Source organism: Heptranchias perlo, chromosome 24 (assembly GCF_035084215.1).
Source record: "Heptranchias perlo isolate sHepPer1 chromosome 24, sHepPer1.hap1, whole genome shotgun sequence".
NCBI lineage: Eukaryota > Metazoa > Chordata > Chondrichthyes > Hexanchiformes > Hexanchidae > Heptranchias > Heptranchias perlo.
The window spans coordinates 41,146,930-41,162,076 of record NC_090348.1 but is presented as its reverse complement, the minus strand read 5'-3'; the positions used below and the strand labels follow the sequence as shown (position 1 = coordinate 41,162,076).

Below are 15,147 nucleotides of genomic sequence, written 5' to 3'. Positions count from 1 at the left end.
TCGGACGAGAATAGGTTAATTGCTTTGGCGCTGATCACACACACACAAAAAAAAATAAAACGCTATGATCCAGCGAAGAAACAATCTTGCTTTTATAGCCGAGCAGAGTGTTGTGATGATGGGATTGCAGCTCTATCACGTGGCTCCTTCCCCCCTAAGTTTCCATCGAGGCCTCAGTATGTCACATGATGATGGACATGATATAATCGAGTTACGAAACAACACAAGCAACAAAAAAAAAACACCCCCCCCCCTCCTCCCCGTGGGGTAGAAACACGTTGAAGCGACGCAATTCACTGCAAACTGCCCACACCAAGAGCTTGGAGGCTCAGTTACTTTCACAGTGTGCACTAAAAGTCCTCCTCCTGTTTTGTTTATTTTCACATCTACAAAGTCTGTGTGGGCTGGATGGTTCACCATGCTCCTCCGCAGCAATGCTTAACCCGATGTCAATATTAATTTTTTTTTCCAAAAAAAAATTACCCAATCTGCACATAATGAAGGACGTGGCTTGTCAGGGAGAATTTTTTTAAAATTTAAATCTGCATTTGAGGGGAAGGGAAAAAAAAGGTCGAAAGGTCGCAGAACTGAACACCTCGAAACGTAAGTGATTTTGTTTTTAATAGCAATGAAACAACCGGTTTTAAAATTCAGCCTTACTTTTAATAGAAAATAAAATGTATCCTTATCGGTTCTGAGTCTAGGTCAGTGTTGTAATTTTAAAAACGCCGGGTCATCCTCTTCTGGATAGATAGAAACAAATGAAGGACAGAGTGATGTTAATTAATTACAACTCTCTCTCTCTTCTGTTTTTCTTCTTGGAATGATAGAGAAAATATATATTTAAATCTATATTGTGTCATGTTTTGTTCCTAAAAGCTGGTTCATTGCCACATGGCTGCTGTTAGTGTGTGTGTTTAACTTCATGTCCGCATTCCAGCTAATGTTGCGCAGATAAAATTCAGAGTTGAGGTAAACATGCTGCTGACGCTGTGTTGACATGGTCCAGATACCAAATACAAGAATTAGCCCAATTCCCCTCCCCTGCCTCTTTCCCCCCCCCCCCTTCCAAATTTTTTTGTTTTGTTTGTTATTAATTCCTTCTGATATTCATTAAGTTAGTAACTTCTCTTTAGTGTCTCTCTCTCTCTCTCTTTTTTTGTATTAACTAACTTGCATTAAATGTATATTTACCTTCCCCACCCTTCCTGACATCCATAGAACAGGATGTAAACAGAAATAATAAAGACGTCACGATGGTCAGACAAGGTACATTGAGCAGCACCTGACGCGCGTTGGAGGCTTGCGGGAGCGCGCACGGGCACGCGCTTGTGACGATGTTTAGTTTTTTTTTCGTGCACGTTCAATCCTGCACAACCAATTTTATTTTTTTTTGCAATTACAACCCTAAATGCAAGATGAATTTTTGTTTTAATATGCAACAGTAGAAGCAGCGGGAAGGAGGAGGAGGAGGGGGAATAAACAGTGGCGGGAGCGCGCTCTCGAATGATGCGCAACTGCAGACGCGCGCCCCCGCCTCTCTCTCTCGTGCACGCGCTCAGATAGGAGGATGATGCTGCTGCGTTTGCGAGAGATTTTAAGGAGGATTTCTTTTTCCCCTTCAAGAGCTGCAAGAAAAATGCCTTTTTAAAACCTATCAATGTAGCATTTTGCTTGTCACCTCTTTATAATATTGCATTGAAGGTAATGTCTCTGTAAAGTAACCAACTTCTGGAGAGCGCTTTTTCCTCTCTCTGCTCCTGTCGGATGTGACTTGTGTTTCCATCTCCCTGTGACGCAGCAACGTATTACTTATTTCTTCATAACATCCTATGGCGTTTTCTTGGAAGTGCATTACAGTAAAAGGCAACCCCGAGGGAATACAGGTAAAACACTCAGAGCAGGTAACTTTAAAAAAATAAAACAGGCTAATTAATAAGTTATTTATAGGGTAACATTGGTGTACAATGTTGCATTAATCCTATCTAACTTTTTGCGTTGTAACTAAAATGTAGCAGCTGTTAAACCCCAGATCATTCTGAATTTGCCTTTTTTAGAATAAGTATTATATTTAAATTTTAAAGCTGTTGTCGACTTTAAATATGTAAATGCAAGTTTTTTGTTGGTTAAGTCCAATTTGATTGCTTCTGGTTGTTTTCTTTAAAAAATGTTCGATTCCCCTCCCTATCCTCAATTAGTTTTTGTGATTTTTCTTTAAAAATTCCCGTTGCTCAAAAAAAAAATTGCTCATGGGATTTGTTTACAACCAGCCCCGTTCCCGAGGAAGGGGAGGCGGACACGCGCGGCGGAAGCGCGTGCACGCTACTTTTTAAGAAAAAGATGATTTAAAAAAAAACACTTCAGGACAAGTGTCGAGGCTCAGTATCTATCTTATTGCAACAAGTTACTGCAGGCAGTGCACTTGCATTTATGAGACGGCGTTAACGCGCAAAAAAAATAAGAGTTTATTGCTTGGTAGCCCCCCGGGGGGGGAAAGCGCGTTCCCGTTAGTTGCCCCTTTCTGGGGAATTTGGTGATGGGAGAGGTGGGTCGGGGCAATTTTTTTTTTGACTCATCCTCACTCTTTCCCGTAATGATCCTGATGTATTCTCGTCACTTTCTGTGACTGCATCACATTACAGGGAATGACACAAGTGACTGGGCGGCACCTGGGAATTTCCAGTGAAGTCAACTTTCCCGGTTTTAAAAAAGATTATATATATTTATCTAGCACAGGAAAGAGCCCGGGGGTGGGGGTTAAGTTAATAATCCTCCTCGCAGCGAGGGATTAATACTCGCTACTGTCGCAAATACACCGTCACATTTCATGTCGATAACAGTAGAATAGTTGAGGGAACGAGGGGGGGGATTTATTTCCCCCCCCCCCCCCCCGACAAAAATGAGTAATTTTTCAGTGAGGTTAACTATTGTTGTGGGCTGGATGGGACTTTTGACTGTAGTGTCTTTTTTCCTTTTTAATTCATTCTTTATAAAGCGTCAATTCCTGCATTTATTTACATTGGTCTTGAGTCTGGTGGCGCTTCATAACCTGTCGGAAAAGGGCAAATGAAATTGAGGATTTTATGGGTCTTATATCTTCCTAACAATTTTTAAAACTGCCTTTAAAACGTGTGTGTGTGTGTGTATACATATAGTGTGTATGTATATAATGTATATGTATGTGTATGGATATATATTCACAGATATAGATGTGTGTGATATATTGTGTCTATGTGTGTGTGTATATATACATTATATATCACGAATGATCTAATATAGAGCCGAGTGCACAGCAAACGAGACTTAACAGGCTTGGAGCTGTGCTACACAGGGATCTGTGTTCCGCAGAAAACATCCAAATTCTCAACTGCGTAGCTAGGTGTTGGGAGGGGAGGCCAAGAGACAGAGTGTGAATGATGGCATGATTTTGATGTGTGTGTGTATATTATAAAAAGACAACAAATTATAACTGTTCAGTGTTTTAATTTTTATGGTTCATTAACTAGCTGAGTCTCTCTGGATGCCTTATTACCCTGCCAGCAATCTAAATTCCAGTACTGTAAAGCTGCCTATACAGACAGCCCTAATAGCAACAGCAGAATTGATGTAAGTTTTTTTTAAAAAAAATTGTGAATCACATTTATATTTTTAGAAAAAAATGGAAATTATTTGTAAAGGATATAATTTCTTCATATGCAGTTTTTTTGGCAAGAAGCAAGGACTGAAAATGTTATCTTGCAACGTATTAAAACTAGAAAAGGACGACTGTCCATAATTGGATCATTTCTTTATCTTGTTGATCACTGGTTTCTGTCCCAGTTGACTTGGTGCTGCTTCCAACATTGTGCTTTGTCTTGTGCTGCGTCACATCGTTGACCAACATTTTTGTTGAACGTCGAAATGGGGGGAAAAAAAACTATGGGACTGGAAATCTGAAATTGAACAGGACATGCTGGGAGTATCAGATCTGTCAGCACCTGAAAGAAAGGATAACCTTCCTGTTGGCATCCTGCGTCACAACTTGATTCTAATGAAAGGTCACACCCAAAATGCTAACCCGTCCTCTTCCTTTCTTTCAGATGTTGCTTGAGCTGCCGGATATTTCTAACCTTGTCTTTTTAATTTTTTGCTGTACGTGATTGCAACATCAAGAACGCTAGGTATCTTTGTGAGCTAATAGTGCTTTGAATGTAATAAAAGGTCTGAAAATGAAAGCAGAGGTGGAAGAAGAGTTCGGAGTGATGACCGGAGACGAGATGAAACAGAGGTTTTGAGGCTTTTTGAAGTAGGGGACAGAAGTAGCAAAGTGGAGGGCTGTGCAGAAAGTGTCCTAGTGTGTGGGACTGAAGGTGGTGTGAGGAGATGGAGTTCATAACCAGGACAGAGTCACGAGAGTGGAGGGTGTGTGCGAATGTGCGCTGAAGATGATTCCAGAGATAGGGAGGGGTGAGCCCATAGATGGACCTGTAGATGATAGAAATTGATATATAGAGAACCACTGAAGGTGAGGACAGAGATGATGGGGGAGTGGGACTTAGTGTAGGATAATGCTAGAGTTGCAATTTGTGAAGAGGAAACCTCAGGAGGCCAGCAGGTAAAATATTAGAACAATTGAGTTTGGAAATAATGTGCTGTGCTGCAATTAAGGGTAGGGATGGAGGTGGGTCATCCTGCAGAAGTGGTAATAGGTGGTGGCGAGGATGTTGGGTTTGAAGCTCTGCCCAGGGTTAAGCAGAACAACAAAGTTGCACGTTGTCTGACTTATCCTGAGGAGCTGGAATCTGAGGCTAAGGTGCAGTGGCTTTGATGGGAGCTGAACAGAAGAGGTTTGATCCTGCCAGTGTTCAGTTGAAGGAAGTTTTGTTCATCTAGGACTTGGATGTTGGATAAACAGTCAGACAGCACGTTGGTGATTGAGGACTCTGGGGTGGTGATGGTGAGCTGGAACCGAGTTCCATCGGCACATGTGTGAAAGCTGACCCCATGGCTACCAGTGATGTCACTGAGGGGCACCATGTAGAGGAGGCAGCATAGGCTGGGGCTTTGAGACACACTTGAGTTGACTTTATGGGGTAGAAGAAGAAACCATTAACAGGGATGTGCTGGGTTTGGAATGGAAGCAAAATACAGCACCAGTGACCATAGAGGGGAGGTTGGATGAGGGTGGAGTGATTGACTATCGAAAGCTGCGGGGGGTCAAGGAGGAGGAAGGACAATGTGCTGTAGTCCCAGTCAAAAAGGATTTCACTGATTTTGACCAGGTCAGTCTTGATGCTGTCAGTAGGACAAAAACCAGATTGGAGGGAATGATGAGAGAGGTAGACATAGAGCTGGGTGGTGACGACATGTTGTAGGCCTTGATGAAAGGGACTCTGGACTTGGGATGGTAGTTGGATGGGACACACACCGAGATATATATATTATATATATATATAATGGAGGGCTGTTGACGACAGTCTTCGTGCGGAGAGAACAGAGTCTGAGGAGAGGGAACCATTAATTATATCAGGTGGCATAATAGGGTGCAGCCAAATTTTAAAAAGATAAATATTTTCTGATTTTAATCCTGGTAGTTGTGGGAGGACAGAAAAAAATGTGGACTACCTGCAAGGAAGTCCAATTTTCCCATAGCTTAATGCATGCTCCAGCAGCTCTAGTTAGCTATTTATCTAAACATTTCAGTTTAGGATTGTCAATTTTAAAGCAACTGTTTGATCAGAATACAATCCTTTGCATGGTTATGCTTGTGGGTTGATGACAGATAATGCAGTCTCTGCTGATTAAAATCAGGGTAATTCCTACGAAACTGGAAGGTACATTGGGTTATCATACTGTCTGTTTGCATTTGGGACCTGAACTCCAATGCAATTCAAATTGATGGGGTGAAAGCAATATCTTTGTTATAAGGTTTTAAGTATGAATGACTGAGGGAAGGCTTAGCACAGTTCTGAGTGAGACCCCCCCCCCCCCCCTTTGTAGACACACAATAGAGAAATGCCCACAGTTTGGTAGCTTTTATTCAGAGGCCAATAAAATGGTGGTATGTGAAATGCAACAGGGCTCCTTTTCTGAGACCAGGTTGAGGTACATTGCTGGGCAGAGTCGGGGAGCATTACTCTGCAATAGCTTGTGCTCTATATCATCAGGGTTTTCTCGGTGTTGATGGTGGGTTCCAAATTGGAAAATTATTCCATTCTCTAGCCTCAGCGTTGCTTGTCCTCATAAGCAAAACAATTCAGCCAGGCTGTCTTCTTTCTTCCCCCTTTCCCCCCTCTTCCCTCCGACAGTGCAGCCCACCTCAGCTTAAAAAGAAAATCCAACGCCCTAAGTCTGCTTTCCCTGAACTTTGAATTCTGGTTGATCGTTTTTGTTTCCTTACCCTTTAGAAACCAACATACTGAGGTTAGTTGACACAGTTTTTGCTCTCGGCTTTCCAATGCTTCCTTCCTCTTGGCGTCTAGTCATGAGTTGCCACCAGTCCTGCTCTTCCCAAACTGCATTACCTACACTGTGACCACAATAGTTGTGGCTGGGTATAAATTGGAGCTGCTTTGCCTGAAGGAGGAAGAGAATGAGACAATGGTTGGGAAGAGTTTTTTTTTGTAGTGTAGGATAATTAGTTTATGAGCAGCAGCGAGTAACATTTGCTTTCTATGAAATCAGTATGTATCATCAGTTAGGGGATCGAGGGGACCTGGGTGATAGATCTATAATACCGTGTGGCACTTTGAGGGGAAAATCCCGCCCATCTGACCTTTTATCTTGGGTTAATTTCTTTACATTCAGACTGTGCATCAAATTTTGGTAAATTTTACTTGTGTATAATTACTCTTTATGTTGTACATATCCCTTCCCAGCATCTATCTAATCTGTGTTCCTCTTTCTTATGCTTTGCTTTCTTGCACACTTTTGGTGAGTAATTCCTAGGAAACTGGAAGGTGCATTGGGTTATCATACTGTCTGTAGGTCTTTAATTCCTTAATTACTTTTAATTTTGGCAGTGCGGCTCACTTAGTGGCTCAGCTGGTGAATGTTTTGCACCGTATGCAGCTGAGTCCAAGAACATTCCAGGTTTGATCCCTGGTCTATGCTAAATTAATTGATTTCAGCCAAGGTGCTATGAATCGGCCTAGGGAGTGTTAAAATATCAGCAGCAGTTCTTGCTGCAGATCACTACTCAATGACTCCTATTGGAAAGTTTGAGTGTGTTGATTTTGAGTCAGAACAAGACTAGGCTTGTCTGTTTTCTTCTGTCCCTTCCCATGGGTGAATAGTCTGCCCCTTAGCTTGGCTTGTTGAGGTACTTGGAAGTATCCAACACTTGTGGATCTGTTAGCCAGCTTGAGTCAACACCTTTTTGGAGAGGGGGGGGGGGGAAAGAGAAAAATGAAGGATGGAAGGTAACAATTCCAGAACAGCTATGTATTGGTAGACTCTCAAGTGTTGAAGAGCATAGGTGGTTTTGGCATCCTGGTGGCAGTGAATGAACCTTGGAGCGCACTGCTGCACCAGTCAACTTGTTTTTTGCTTGGGTTTGTTGTAATTGCGTACAACTTGTGAGCATAGAATTCTTGTAGAGCAGATTTGTGTACAGCAGTGAGCTCGTCACTCATGTCATTTGGAATTGCACTCTATAGACTGGATTTCTGATTACCAGTAGATGAGGTAGAACAGAGCTGATGCCAAAAATACTGTTCACATCAAAATGCAAGAAAACAAATCTGTGGCAGCTGGTGTTTTTATTTGACATACATGTGGACAGTGAACCTAACTGGCATTTTTGTACTTGTAAATCAGCACTTTAGTGCTGAATATTTGTTATAGCTATTCCAGTTTTGCTTCTGAAATCTGTTCAACCTTGAGTGAACAAGGAATATGCGTCCATTAAGGAGACTTGCCTGAAAATGCCCGATCCGGAGTAAGGTTGTATTTGATAAGCCATGTTACGGAAAATAATAGTGACCTATAGTTTATCTACCTTTTTATGAGCAGTTCATCATATTTTGTTTCTCTCTGTTAGAGTATTGTTAAAAAAAATACTTATTTGGCTCCAACCTCAATTTTAATGTTAATTTTCTTTTTTGGTGAATCTTGTGCTTATTGTAGTGAGGGACATTACTGCTGAGGCACAGAACATTTTCATTTTTAGGTGTCCTGTTTCAGTATTAAGGCTAGGTACAGCCTGGGCTGGACACAAAATGGAGCTCCTTCCACTTGGCCCCAATCCCAGAAGAGCATACGTTACTGCACCAATACCCGTGTCCACCAGGAACTCAATGCAGGCTAGTTCAAGCTCACTTCCATTTCTGACCCTTGCAGCTAACAGTTGAGGTTATCATCTCATTAGCCTGTGTGGAGTTGAACCCGTCTGAGAAGTGAAAGCTCAGTCTGCAGCATCCAGTTTTTCCCAACTTCATTACTGTTGTCCAGCCTGCAAGAGTTAATTTTCTTTGTGTAGGTGGGGATATGAATTGAAGTTAACTTTTTGAATCTTGTTCTGCTTCAACATCCTCATCCTTGAGATCTGGGGGGAAAAAGAGGAAGAAAAGAGGCCAATGGAGTTAATTATTTTCACATCATGAACCTTGCTTCAGTTTGCTGTACTTGTGCATATTCTTAGAAACAGGTCTGCTATCTGTAAATCACTCTATCTACTTCCTCCTTATGAGCTTGTGGGACATGTGATGATTGCTCTATTTACATTCCTATGTGCAAAGTGAAAGGGTTTCCTTTTTTTTTTGCAATGATGTATTTTACAATTACAGTTTAGCAATTGACCTTCAGTTATTGAAGACGACTTGTCAAATCTGTATTCGGATGCATCCTGCTTTTGAATTGAATTTTTTTAACCCTTTCCAGAGCAAAGGAGATGGTGGGATAGACAAGAGACTGGAATTCCCATTAGAAAATATGCTGCTTCATGTTTTATGGCAACTTGGTTGTCTGCAGTGCAGCATTTTGGATCACTGTCATTGTTTGGAGCGGTGGGAAACTGGTTTGATCCCACAATTCTCCAGACACTGAGTTCTCTTTTTTTTCTCTCTCGTCAATTTCTGCCGTCCTGTCTTAAGATGTTGACTGCTTTCAGGGATGTGGTTCCCCTTTGGTATCTTGAGCGAGTTACTGTCATAGTCACCTCGTGGCGATCACATGGCAGGTCATTTGATTACCGGGGCGGGGGAAGGGGATCCCAAGTGCAGCCCTGTCCTCAGCCGAGGTCTATACGTGCTCACTTCCGCACCAGATTCCTGATCTCTTCTACTGAGCAGAGGTCCAGTGCTCCTTCATAGAGGAGAGGAGGGGAGGGGAGGGGAGGGTTGGGATGTTTGCGGGGGTTGGGGGGCTGTGAGGAGGAGGGGGTTGCTGTGGTGGAGGGGTGGAAATCGTAGGGAGGAGTTGCATCTTGCTCCGAGTAATCAGTTTCAGAGCTGCAGCAGTAGAGACCTGCCAGCCAGTGGTCCCCTGCGTCTTGGAGGGGAGAGCAGATAAGGGTGTTGGAACCCGGTATGTCCAATAGTACCAGCCCCTGGCTGTTTTAACGTCACTTCATTTTTCTTTCTCTGTTGGATTTTTGAACCATGCAAGTTGGAAGGTGTTTGATTTTGGTTTGTTTCTCACCTGGATGTTTTGCAATATATTGAAATAAAACAACGTCACACGAGAAGGAACTAATGATGCAGGGCATAATGTTTCAGAGAAACCTGGGAGCAAGCTTCTCTTTGGTTCGGAAGCAATAACTGCAGCAGCTCCTGCAGATTTTTTTGGAGGAGCTAAATTTAGCTCCTGCTGAGATAAGGCCTCAAACAGTATAATAAGTATCGACTTCCAGAAACTATTTCTAGATCTGCCAGGTTTTGCTGAGTAGAAAAACCTTGGGAGTCCAAGGTTCGTGCGCTTTTGAGAAAAAAATCTTTTTTTGAATGATTTTGAAATGGTGTTCGGATATCTGATAACATAACATGCTAATGTCATAGTGTGAAAATACAGTTTTATTTTGGTGTTCTGCCTGGTTAATAGCTCCAGATATTAGGAAAATTCTTTTGATATTTCATGTAGGTTCCTTGTTTTACTGCATCTAACGCTCAGATCTATAGTGAAGGAGAGATTGGAAGTTGACGTGCAGGATTGTGCGGTCTCCTCTTTTCTCTCCCTCTCATCCACTTTTTCTCTCCTCTTCCTCCTGTCCTGAAGCGACTGATTTGCCATGGGTTTTTTTTTTCCTCCCCAGGCACCACCTGCCCTCTTACTATTGACGTGATCCTGGACAACGGCAGGCTCTTAAACGGTTGGGAGCATCACAGCCACGCCTGAAGGTGCCATCATATAAAAGCAGCACAGGTGGACTTTCCAGCAGGGTGGCTGGACTGGTAGCAGGAAGTCGAGTTGATTTATTTTTCTTCTTCTTCTTCTTCCACCAGACAGTGCCTTATCCACTGCCTCAAATTTTATCTGTTCAATACGAGGAGCTGTTTAAAGTTCGGTGCTGTAATTTTGAGCTGCTTTAAGACGGTAATGGGTAATCAAATGGTTGCTGAAGAGGTGCGGCTAAGTGTCCCATGGTTTCTTCCTGCGCTAGTTGGACTATCGTCTAAGATGGGATGTATTTGAGCTGAATGGCGAGAGCTCAACCTTGAGCTGAGAGAAATTGGTGGGTTGAGTGAAAGATTAGAGGGGTGCGATGTTCAGCCTCAGCGGGGATGGGGATGGGGGGGGGGGGGCGGTCAGAGGGGGTTCTGTCCTAAGGTGCAGTTGGTCAGGAGCATTTTTTTTTCTTTTTCCTTTAAAATTGACACTTGTGTGAAGTGATTGATGAGTTTGATTATTGCAAGAGTTTGGTGCTTGTGGGAGTTCAGGCTAACACTGCCTACGCTTTCTAAGTTAGACGCAGAGTGCCGGGAGCCCCTTGTGATCATAGAATCATAGAAGTTTACAACATGGAAACAGGCCCTTCAGCCCAACATGTCCATGTCGCCCAGTTTATACCACTAAGCTAGTCCCAATTGCCTGCACTTGGCCCATATCCCTCTATACCCATCTTACCCATGTAACTGTCCAAATGCTTTTTAAAAGACAAAATTGTACCCGCCTCTACTACTGCCTCTGGCAGCTCGTTCCAGACACTCACCACCCTTTGAGTGAAAAAATTGCCCCTCTGGACCCTTTTGTATCTCTCCCCTCTCACCTTAAATCCATGCCCCCTCGTTATAGACTCCCCTACCTTTGGGAAAAGATTTTGACTATCGACCTTATCTATGCCCCTCATTATTTTATAGACTTCTATAAGATCACCCCTTAACCTTCTACTCTCCAGGGAAAAAAGTCCCAGTCTGTCTAACCTCTCCCTATAAGTCAAACCATCAAGTCCCGGTAGCATCCTAGTAAATCTTTTCTGCACTCTTTCTAGTTTAATAATATCCTTTCTATAATAGGGTGACCAGAACTGTACACAGTATTCCAAGTGTGGCCTTACTAATGCCCTGTACAACTTCAACAAGACATCCCAACTCCTGCATTCAGTGTTCTGACCAATGAAACCAAGCATGCCGAATGCCCTCTTCACCACCCTATCCACCTGTGACTCCACTTTCAAGGAGCTATGAACCTGTACTCCTAGATCTCTTTGTTCTATAACTCTCCCCAACGCCTGTGGGTGGAATGCAGTACGTGGGCCATTGTTGATCCCCAGTGTATCCAGGAGCATTGAGTCAGAAAACTGATCCCCCAGGAGCAGAGGATCATTGTGCTCAAACAGCAGTTGGGCACACCCTGCAGCATCAGAATCGTACTTTCCAGCACGTAAGTCAACCGAGAGCCATTGCTGGGCAGTTCAGGAGATGGGGATAGTGTAGAAGGAGAGCAATAGGTGACCGTCTGCACGGACAGCAGAGGGATTCAGAATTCACGGGTGCAGGAAGCTGAGTTACTGGAACTATCCAAGAGGCTCATGGTGCTCGACAAGTATGAGGTGGGGGGTGGACAGTTGGTGCCTCGGAGAAACATGTTTCTGAGCAACATTGCGGCACCATGGAGCAAGGAACTACTCAAGTGGGGGATGAGGCAGATGGACTATAAGAAGAGATTGGTTGTACTGAGAGATTCTAGAGTAAGGGCTATTTTTTGCATTTGTGACCAGGAGTTCTGAATGCTGTATATTTTTATTTTTGAAGAAGCATAATCCTGCAGATGCTGTAAATCTGAACCCCAAAACAGAAAATGCTAGAAACAATCAGCAGGTCAGGCTGCATTTTCCAGCATTTGCTGTTTTTATTCCTGAATACTCTGTTGCCTCTCTGGTGCCAGGCTGAAGGGCACTGTGGGAGAGCAGTCGAATATTGCGGTCTGTGTAGGAACCACTGATGCAAGAATGTTTGAGATCTTGCAGAGGGAGTTAAAGCAATTGGACGCTAGATGGGAAAACGAAATCTCAAGGGTGGCAGTCTCTAGTGCTGCTTGTGCTAGGTTTGAGCGAGATTAATAATTCTAGTGTAATAAAAACAGAGGCTTAGCTGAAATAAATGAGCAAATACTGTAGGGAGAAAGGGAAAGAAACAGGCTACGAGATAGTGAGATATAAATACTGTGGAAGGGGCAAGGGATATTTAAAAAAAAAAATTAAATGAGAAAACCAGGAAAAAGACAAAGGGTCCATGTTCCAAAAATTGGAGTCAGCTTTGAGTGGTATGCATGTGAATGTCCAAAGCAGTCAAAACAAAATTGGAGCATTGGAAGCATTAATAACTATGGAGGGATAACATATAGTAGCTACAACAGTGATTTGATTTGAGCTTAGACAGGACCAGAAGCTTAATTTTCCTGGTTATAGCATTTTCAGGAGAGAGGGGTGGGTGGCAGGATGACTAAAGGAGTCTATCACAGCCATAGAATGCAAGGACGTCCAAGGGGGGCTATGTTGTGACAGAATCCATATAGAGTTAAGGAATAGGAAGGGAAATGGGGCCTTGCTCACTATGCATTGCAGGTCACCCAACAATGACAATGAGAAGATGACCTTGAGGTGGAGATGTAGATGGACGTGTTTGTGTGGAGGGTAATCACCAACATGGACTGGTTTAGGTCAAATTCCATGTTTCGATGTTGTGCAGATAGTCAAGAGGGAGATGCAAGAACAACAGGAGCAACAATATTGGGTGATTTTTAATTATCCCGATACATTTATTTGTTCCAGTCTAAGTGAGGAATCCTTTTCAGAAAGCATTCAGGACTGTTTCCTAGATCAGCATTGCTTGCATCATGCTTGATTTAGTTCCCGGAAATGCAATGGGAGAACAACTGGGCAATAGCAAGCACATTAATTTGGCTCAAAGTAAGAATGAAAAAGGATAATGAGTCAAAGATGAAGGTGCTGGACTGGGGGGAGAAAAGGCCGAGTTCAGCAAGATGAAAGGGGGTCTGGCCTAAATTAAATGGCTGGACAGATCAGCAGTGGGAAATCTTCAAATATGAGATGGATAGAGTACAAAATAAATTACTATACGACAAGAAAGGGGTGCATCAAAGTAAAAGGGATGTGCGAATAAATAGATTAAAACTCCGCTGAAACTGAGGAACTCCAGCGATGTCCTGGGACTGAGTTGATTGGCCTCCAATGACCACAGCCATCTTGTGTTGGGTATGTCTGCAGTCATTGGAGAGTTCCCCCCTGATCCCCATTGACTTCAGTTTTTTCTAGGGCTCCTTGGTGACACACTCAGTTGAATGCTGCTTTAATGGCATCTGCCATCATTTGAAGATGACGATGTTCACGGAGCCGCCTCCTCTTGTTAATTGCTTAATTGTTCACCACTACTCGTGGCAGGACTGGAGCTTTGATCTGATCCGTTGGTTGTGGGATCGCTTAGTTCTGTCTATAGTATGCTGCTTCTACTGTTTAGCATGCATGTAGTCCTGTGTTGTAGCTTCACCAGGTTGGCACCTCATTTTCAGATACGCCTGGTGCTGCTCCTGGCATGCTCTTCTGCACATTGAACCAGGTTGGACATCTGGCTTGTTGGCGATGGAGGGATGTGCCGGGCCATGAGGTTACAGATTGTGGTGGAACAGAATTCTGCTGCCGCTGATGGCCCACAGCGCCTCATGGATGCCCAATTTTGAACTTCTGGATCTGTTATTGATCTATCCCACTTAGCACGGCGATAGTCCTCAATGCGAAGACGGGAGTTGGTCTCCACGAGGACTGTGCGGTGGTCACTCTTACGCATACTGTCGTGGACAGTGGCATCTGCGACAGGTAGGTTGGTGAGGACAAGGACAAGTCGGTTATTCCCTCGTGTTGCTTCTCTCACCACCTGCCGCAAGCCTAGTCTGGCACCTATGTCCTTAGGGGCTTGGTCATGTGGTACTACAGAGCCACTCTTAGTGATGCTTCCCTCGTGTTAAAATTGAACTACATTGTCAGGGCTAAATAGCTTGTTTTAACTTGTGTTCAGAAATAACACATGGTGTCAGTGGCTTTGGATTAGTTGGTGGGGAAAACTTCACCAGATTGCCAATTTAATTGGTGGAAAATTCCAAGGGGTAGCATTTCTTTTTACTGAAGAGAAGGATTGAAATCGGGGACTGGACCTGTGGAGTAAACTAAAAAGCTGCCATGTCTATTTTTTGTCACAAGAGGGGGTCCTCGTTGCAAAGCTCACTGAAGACCTCCAGTGGCACGAAGCTGCTACTGCTGTCTGGGCTGGCAAAGTCCACACGAGAGCTTCTGACGCTCTGGTTCGAACCTGTCTGCTTGCCCATCAATGTATCAACTCTGAAAGTCAGAAAATTGCTTAGTTTCTTAGCGCTGTCATTCCACACTGATGTTGAAGCAAGAGCATATCTTTTTGTTTTGCTCACTTGGCTTTATAGAATCTTTAAAGTATTGATTTTTAAATAAAATTCCCTACCCTAGGATCATACCAAAAAAAAGTGTCAATAATTTTATACCATAATTTCCAGGTACTTTATTTCTGAAACCAGAGTCTTACTTGGATGAGATGGGGATTGGGGGGGGGGGGGATTCAAGAGGAGGAGAAGTCTTGTTTATTTCCAGGTCTTCATCAACCTTATGTATCAATGATTAAACTTGAAGCTTTGAGAACTGCTGGGGTGGCGAGACCAACAGCTGATGGAAGTCACTGGGTCACAATT

General features: G+C 43.3%; 1 long non-coding RNA gene across 6 annotated transcripts in view; it reads left to right on the top strand.

The window, feature by feature from the left end:
* The first annotated feature begins 252 nt into the window (after window positions 1-252).
* Window positions 253-15,147, top strand: part of LOC137341724 (uncharacterized) — a 231,840-nt gene continuing 216,945 nt past the window's right edge. Inside the window, exons 1-2 of one of the 6 annotated variants that reach the window (XR_010967103.1) lie at window positions 253-603; window positions 10,229-10,313. This is a non-coding gene — a long non-coding RNA (uncharacterized lncRNA). Of the gene's footprint in view, window positions 604-1,463; window positions 1,905-10,228; window positions 10,339-15,147 lie in introns of those variants that run through there. The other 5 variants (XR_010967104.1, XR_010967102.1, XR_010967100.1 and 2 more) reach the window with 5 other exon arrangements.